We start from the raw sequence: 8,754 nt of genomic DNA, 5'->3' as shown, positions 1-8,754 counted from the left end.
AGAGACAGCAACAGAAGAATCGGATATGATGGAGAGAGAAACCAGACAAGGCACAGAAACAGCAACAGACGACACAGACAAAGTGATGGAGAGAGGCAAAGGAGGGGAGTGTACAGTAGACTGTATTACTTATAGCTGCTATAGGGGTTCTAATTACTGCACTGTTTGTGAGTCTGTATGTGTGTGTGTGTGTGTGTGTGTGTGTGTGTGTGTGTGTGTGTGTGTGTGTGTGTGTGTGTGTGTGTGTGTGTGTGTGTGTGTGTGTGTGTGTGTGTGTGTGTGTGTGAGAGAGACAGAGAGAGAGACAGAGAGAGAGACAGAGAGAGAGAGAGAGAGAGAGAGAGAGAGAGAGAGAGAGAGAGAGAGAGGGTGTTTAGGTACTGTGGGATTCTTTAATCAGTTTGGCTCATTAGACAGGTCAGAGTCTATGTTTGAAGTTCTTGAGTGATTTTTGGCAATACACTGGTGTTGTATTCATGGTTTTAGCTGTTGAAATTCTGTCCCGGACCCCCCTGCTGGCTATGAGCTAAGCCACCAATGTCTTCACATCCTAGGGGAGAGAGGAGCTGCTACCCCTGGGGAGAGAGGAGCTGCTACACCTGGGGAGAGAGGAGCTGCTACCCCTGGGGAGAGAGAGGAGCTGCTACCCCTGGGGAGAGAGGAGCTGCTACCCCTGGGGAGAGAGGAGCTGCTACCCCTGTGGAGAGAGGAGCTGCTACCCCTGGGGAGAGAGGAGCTGCTACCCCTGGGGAGAGAGGAGCTGCTACCCCTGGGGAGAGAAGAGCTGCCACCCCTGGGGAGAGAGGAGCTGCTACCCCTGGGGAGAGAGGAGCTGCTACCCCTGGGGAGAGAGGAGCTGCTACCCCTGGGGAGAGAGGAGCTTCTACCCCTGGGGAGAGAGAGGAGCTGCTACCCCTGGGGAGAGAAGAGCTGCTACCCCTGGGGAGAGAGAGGAGCTGCTACCCCTGGGGAGAGAGGAGCTGCTACCCCTGGGGAGAGAGGAGCTGCTACCCCTGGGGAGAGAGGAGCTTCTACCCCTGGGGAGAGAGAGGAGCTGCTACCCCTGGGGAGAGAGGAGCTTCTACCCCTGGGGAGAGAGAAGAGCTGCTACCCCTGGGGAGAGAGAGGAGCTGCAACCAGGAGAGACTGTGACCCTGCTCGGGAAGAGCTTAACGATTGGTGATTGTTGGGGCACGATTGGCAGGAGCTTCAGTGATGAAGACTGCTGAACTTGCTGATGTTTCACAATATGCCACGGCCGTCTCAGTCACCAGGTCTCAACACAATAGAACACCACCATCCCTCCAATAGACTTCCAGACAGTTGTAGAATGTTTGCCAAGGCTCATTGTAAGAGCTGTAAAGAGAGAGGGACTCGGAGAGAGAACAGGTAGAACCTGATATGTAAATGAGCAGAGCAAACGAAAGCAACTTTCAACGACCGAATGATCATTCAGACTCTGTTTCTATTGAGGGATAAAAGGTAAGACGACGATTGTTATGTGTATTAATATAGTTGATGGTATTGTTATGTGTATTAATATAGTTGATGATATTGTTGTGTGTATTAATATAGTTGATGGTATTGTTATGTGTATTAATATAGTTGATGATATTGTTGTGTGTATTCATATAGTTGATGGTATTGTTATGTGTATTCATATAGTTGATGATATTGTTATGTGTATTCATATAGTTGATGATATTGTTGTGTGTATTCATATAGTTGATGGTATTATTATGTGTATTCATATAGTTGGTGATATTGTTGTGTGTATTCATATAGTTGATGGTATTGTTATGTGTATTAATATAGTTGATGATATTGTTGTGTGTATTCATATAGTTGATGATATTGTTATGTGTATTCATATAGTTGATGATATTTTTGGTGGACAGTGTTAAAATAGTCCTACTCTCCTTAAAATGTTTTTGATATAAATTAGATGCGTGGGGTGAATTCGTTCTGTGCCCATCTGTGTGCCCCAGGGTGATCGCTCCTACACTATCTACAATCTAAAAGGGTTCTTTGGCTGTCCCCATAGGAGAACCCTTTGTAGAACCCTTTTTTTGGTACTAGGTAGAACACTTTTGGGTTCCGTGGAGAACCCTTTCCACAGAGGGTTCTACATGGAAGCCAGAAGGGTTCTACCTGGAACCCAAAAGCGTTCTCCTATGGGGACGGCCGGAGGACCCGTTTGGAACCCTTTATTCTAAGAGTGTACTGTATCATAGGTCTATAGACTTGTCTTCTCAAAACAGGCTTAAAACACAACTAGCAACAAACAAACATTTTCTCTTTATAATCTACAGTTAACTCTTTTCACTCAGGAAGGTATGTTGTGTGAAAGAGAGACAAAAATATTGTGGAGAGACTAACAACAACTTACACTTCCTCAAAACAGTTTGTGTGTATTCATTAGTGCCCACCGTAGCAAAACGTTTGGCAACAGAAACCGTTTAGGTCACATTGTACAGCGTTTAGAGTAAACGGTTTATGTTTTATTTAACATCTTAAAACTGTTGGCTGTGGAGTAAACTAATGAATACAACCCAGGTTGTTGCCTACGACTCGGCATGTTGATACCTGCCTCTTGCTGAAACCTGAACGTAGCCTGAGGGGTATACTATGATACAGGCTTGATATACTGGTTTTCTAAAGCTAGCCAGCTTCAGTTAGCTTCACATTCCAGCTCAGGCCTCACCCATCACAATATACACAACAGAACAGAAAAAAATCACAATGAAGTTTCAAGGTGAGAATCCTGCCAGGGATTATTGTAAAGTGTGGAGATAAATTAAATGTAATGTTAGTATAGTGAATGACAGTAAAACACTCCTAACAGTCTACTACTACTGAGACAGGTTGGTGTAATGTTAGTATAGTGAATGACAGTAAAACACTCCTAACAGTCTACTACTACTGAGACAGGTTGTTGTAATGTTAGTATAGTGAATGACAGTAAAACACTCCTATCAGTCTACTACTACTGAGACAGGTTGGTGTAATGTTAGTATAGTGAATGACAGTAAAACACTCCTAACAGTCTACTACTACTGAGACAGGTTGGTGTAATGTTAGTATAGTGAATGACAGTAAAACACTCCTAACAGTCTACTACTACTGAGACAGGTTGGTGTAATGTTAGTATAGTGAATGACAGTAAAACACTCCTAACAGTCTACTACTACTGAGACAGGTTGGTGTCAGTTTAATCATATAAATGGAGCAGACTGGACGTGGTCAAGTCAAATTCAATATATCAATATTCATATATTATAGTTCTACATTTAACATTTCATATGATAATGTAATTGTATCATAGTTCCACTATAGTGCAGTGATCCTCTACATTTCATATGATAATGTAATTGTATCATAGTTCCTCTATAATGTAGTGATCCTCTACATTTCATGTGATAATGTAATTGTATCATAGTTCCTCTATAGTGTAGTGATCCTCGCTATATGAGCCACTTCACAATTCCAACCAAGTGACCCAATTGGTGCCAATGGCGCGATGCGTAGGTTGTTGAGCTTTTACAGGTGCGACCTGGGTTCACTTCCCTGCCCAGCTGTTTGCTACATTGGTGTCAGAAGTGGTATGGTGTCTGTGAGGTCATCAGAATGGACCGGATGTGTTAGGGGTCTGAGTAGTCGAAGCACGGGACTAATTAGCACTGATACTGGGTTAACACTATTAATACTGATACTGGGTTAACACTATTAATACTGATACTGGGTTAACACTATTAATACTGACACTGGGTTAACCCTATTGATACTGATACTGGGTTAACCCTATTGATACTGATACTGGGTTAACACTATTGATACTGATACTGGGTTAACACTATTGATACTGGGTTAACACTATTGATACTGATACTGGGTTAACCCTATTGATACTGATACTGGGTTAACCCTATTAATACTGATACTGGGTTAACCCTATTCATACTGATACTGGGTTAACCCTATTGATACTGATACTGGGTTAACACTATTGATACTGATACTGGGTTAACACTATTGATACTGATACTGGGTTAACCCTATTGATACTGATACTGGGTTAACACTATTAATACTGATACTGGGTTAACCCTATTGATACTGATACTGGGTTAACACTATTAATACTGATACTGGGTTAACCCTATTGATACTGATACTGGGTTAACACTATTAATACTGATACTGGGTTAACCCTATTGATACTGATACTGGGTTAACACTATTGATACTGATACTGGGTTAACCCTACTGATACTGATACTGGGTTAACCCTACTGATACTGATACTGGGTTAACACTATTGATACTGATACCGGGTTAACCCTACTGATACTGATACTGGGTTAACACTATTAATACTGATACAGGGTTAACCCTATTAATACTGATACTGGGTTAACCCTATTAATACTGATACTGGGTTAACCCTATTGATACTGATACTGGGTTAACACTATTGATACTGATACTGGGTTAACCCTATTGATACTGATACTGGGTTAACACTATTAATACTGATACAGGGTTAACCCTATTAATACTGATACTGGGTTAACCCTATTAATACTGATACTGGGTTAACACTATTAATACTGATACTGGGTTAACCCTATTGATACTGATACTGGGTTAACCCTATTAATACTGATACTGGGTTAACCCTATTAATACTGATACAGGGTTAACCCTATTGATACTGATACTTGGTTAACACTATTAATTCTGATCCTGGGTTATCCCTACTTGGGGCGGCAGGAAGCTGCGCTCCAACGCTCTAGTGGTTAGTTAGAGCGTTGGACTAGTAACAGAAATGCTGCAAGATCAAATCTCTGAGCTGACAAGGTAAAAATCAGTTGTTTACCCCTGAACAAGGCAGTTAACCCACTTTTCCTAAGCCGTCATTGAAAATAAGAATTTGTTCTTAACTGACTTGCCTAGTAAAATAAATGAATAAATACTGGGTTAACCCTATTTGTGCGCTGCATAGGGTTTTTTCCTTGTTCACCAGCGACCTGGGTTCACTGCCCTGCACCACTGTTTGCTACAATATTAATATCATAGACTATCTGTTAAACGAAGAGACACCACAATATGAGTGAAAGGATTTCAGGATAATATCAGTGAGTGTTGATTTAGAGTTGTCTTCTGGGTTCATCCTTGTAGCTGCCTTTATCAACAGGGTGAAATGTAACAAATGACATCAGAGTTGGGAGGTAACCAGGTCCCAGTTTAAATCACCATGACAACCATGTCATTATTTCTCCAGAGCAGCAAGGGAATCTAGAGACTCAACCTTTGTAGAATCACAATCAGCTTTATTCACCAAGTACATTTGCACGTAGGATCTTCATTTGAGCCAGTTTACTACAGCAGGAAAATATTCCTGCAGCAACAAGAAATGTGAATTATCATGGGGATTATAATTAATGGACATTTTTGTAGGGGTTGATACTTAAGTCTGATATCTCTAAGTGGAAATTACAAACTTCAGAAGCCTTTTTAATCCTCAAATACACTACAAGTTTTACATTTCCTGCATTGCAGGAACGTTCTTCTGCAGTAGGGAGTGATCAAAATAAGATCCTACATCTGTACACATAATTGTACATGGGGATATGTATGCGAGTCTATAACATCCAATCACAGAGGTTTACATCAGCTGACAGTTGCAATGTTATCGCTAATAACTCAAACTGCCCTTTTCAGATAAAGACATAAACTCTGTACAGATGTAAGATCTTAATTTGATCACCCTGATGCAGAAAAACTAAACTTGTAGTGTATTTGAGTGTAATTAAACTTTAGAAAAGGTTTCTGAAGATGATAAATTCCACATACTCATTTTATAACTGTTCATTAATTATAATCCATACAATAATTCAAATGTCCTGTTTCTGCAGGATTATTTTCCTGGTGTAGCAAACTGGCTCAAATTAAGATCCAACATCTGCAGCAATATACCTCTCTCTAATGTATGTGGCTCTATTGAGATTCACTTTTGACCATTTGACATCTTGTATTTACTGTTGTTTAGGCTGGTTGAATGAGCTGCCTGTGAAAGCTACTTCATCTGCAAGAAAACAGGCGGCTGCACCAGTGACTGTCAGAAGTTTTGTGATTTCCTCATATGAACGTGAAAGTAAGTGTGTTGTCTACGCAGTTACAAAAATGGCTGTTGAAACTGTGGCACATATTTCTCGGTAACATTGAATAAATGTGTTGGTATGTAGGAAAGACGGGCAGACTCTCGTACTGTTGGTCTAGACTACCTACAAACTATTATAAGGCTATGATCACTTATCATGCCGACAAACCTGATGTTCTCTGTGAACTGATCTGAACAGGTTTAGGCTGGTCATCTATGATATGTAGGTTATATACAGTACATTCTCTGTCCTGCTACTGGTAGGACTATAACATTATGTTGATCTGAACAGGTTTAGACTGGTCATCTATGATATGTAGGTTATATACAGTACATTCTCTGTCCTGCTACTGGTAGGACTATAACATTATGTTGATCTGAACAGGTTTAGACTGGTCATCTATGATATGTAGGTTATATACAGTACATTCTCTGTCCTGCTACTGGTAGGACTATAACATTATGTTGATCTGAACAGGTTTAGACTGGTCATCTATGATATGTAGGTTATATACAGTACACTCTCTGTCCTGCTACTGGTAGGACTATAACATTATGTTGATCTGAACAGGTTTAGACTGGTCATCTATGATATGTAGGTTATATACAGTACATTCTCTGTCCTGCTACTGGTAGGACTATAACATTATGTTGATCTGAACAGGTTTAGACTGGTCATCTATGATATGTAGGCTATAGCCGAGGTATAGACCTTGATCTGCATATCACTAACAAACTGCTATTATACATTATAACCTAGTCTACTTTAAATAATATAAAATCTCTCACTTGATGCAAAAAACCTTTCTGAATGGTTCAACAATTTCCTCCTTGGATCAATCATGCCCGTTTTAGCCCTTCTGTCTATATTCTCAGATATGTTTAGAAAAGAACAGATTGAAAGACAATAAATAGCCTACTGTTAGTGAATACAAATACGTGTGAGACATGGCCTTGTGTTGCTGTACTGTCTATAACTACCTTAACAAACAGTGAATTATTATTATTATTATTATTATTATTATTATTATTGTTATTGTTATTGTTCTGTCTATAACTACCTTAACAAACAGTGACTTATTATTATTATTATTATTATTATTATTATTATTATTATTATTATTGTTGCTGTACTGTCTATAACTACCTTAACAAACATTGACTTATTATTATTATTATTATTATTAATATTATTATTATTATTATTGTTGCTGTACTGTCTATAACTACCTTAACAAACAGTGACTTATTATTATTATTATTATTATTATTATTATTATTATTATTATTGTTATTGTTGCTGTACTGTCTATAACTACCTTAACAAACAGTGACTTATTATTATTATTATTATTATTATTATTATTATTATTATTGTTGCTGTACTGTCTATAACTACCTTAACAAACAGTGACTTATTATTAATATTGTTATTATTATTATTATTGTTATTATTGTTGCTGTACTGTCTATAACTACCTTAAAACAAACAGTGACTTATTATTATTATTGACAGTTACCATGAAGATGAAATGTCACAACTACATGTTCATGTGATGCTTTAAATCACATTAAATCACCTGACTGTTTCTATGTGTCTGTTAGTAAATGTTTTATTTCTCTAAGAAATAATGAATACATGATAACAATTGACAGTCAAGAACTAGTTGTCACTGTGTTAACCACAACCAACATGCTGGATCTCTGTTTAGTTGTCACTGTGTTAACCACAACCAACATGCTGGATCTCTGTTTAGTTGTCACTGTGTTAACCACAACCAACATGCTGGATCTCTGTTTAGTTGTCACTGTGTTAACCACAACCAACATGCTGGATCTCTGTTTAGTTGTCACTGTGTTAACCACAACCAACATGCTGGATCTCTGTTTAGTTGTCACTGTGTTAACCACAACCAACATGCTGGATCTCTGTTTACAGGGGTCAGTGCTCTAAAATGAGTCTCTCTGGGGAGAGAAAGGAGGGGGGCCCTGCCTCTAAAATGAGTCTCTCTGGGGAGAGGAAGGAGGGGGCCCTGCCTCTAAAATGAGTCTCTCTGGGGACAGAGAGGAGGGGGGCCCTGCCTCTAAAATGCATCTCTCTGTGGAGAGAGAGGAGAGGGGCCCTGCCTCCAAAATGCATCTCTCTGGGGGACATAACACCAAAGCTAAGAGGTGAGATAACAATTTTATGAATAATTCATTAAGTTTATTTCCTAAATAAATATCTATCTTAATAAGGTGAATGCACTTACTGTAAATCTTTCTGGATATAGAGCATCTGCTAAATCAGGGGTTCTCAATCCGGGGTCTGCGGAGGTACTGCAGGGGTTCTGCAGGAAGCGTCGGGAGTGGTGGTGTATCCAGGGAGAAAACTAAACTAACATTCTGAAATGTCATTGTGGTCTTATGTTCCCATCTATTGGAATTATTTAGCATGCAGTAGTACTGAAAAAATGTGTTATTCCTTACTAAAGTAGTAATTACTGAGAATTGAAAAATATACCATGTTCTTGTTAATTTTATCACTTACAACCTAAAAAACAATTTATAGCATAACAAACAATTAAACTTACATAAACCAAAAACACTAT

General features: G+C 39.1%; 1 long non-coding RNA gene across 1 annotated transcript; it reads left to right on the top strand.

Annotated features, from left to right (window-relative positions):
- The first annotated feature begins 1,209 nt into the window (after positions 1-1,209).
- On the top strand, positions 1,210-8,163 carry LOC123732977 (uncharacterized). Its single transcript, XR_006763547.1, has 3 exons — positions 1,210-1,482; positions 6,053-6,157; positions 8,103-8,163. It is a non-coding gene; the product is annotated as an uncharacterized lncRNA (long non-coding RNA).
- The last annotated feature ends 591 nt before the right edge of the window (positions 8,164-8,754 follow it).

Source organism: Salmo salar, unplaced genomic scaffold (genome assembly GCF_905237065.1).
Source record: "Salmo salar unplaced genomic scaffold, Ssal_v3.1, whole genome shotgun sequence".
Taxonomy (NCBI): domain Eukaryota; kingdom Metazoa; phylum Chordata; class Actinopteri; order Salmoniformes; family Salmonidae; genus Salmo; species Salmo salar.
This window is presented reverse-complemented; position numbering and strand designations above follow the sequence as displayed.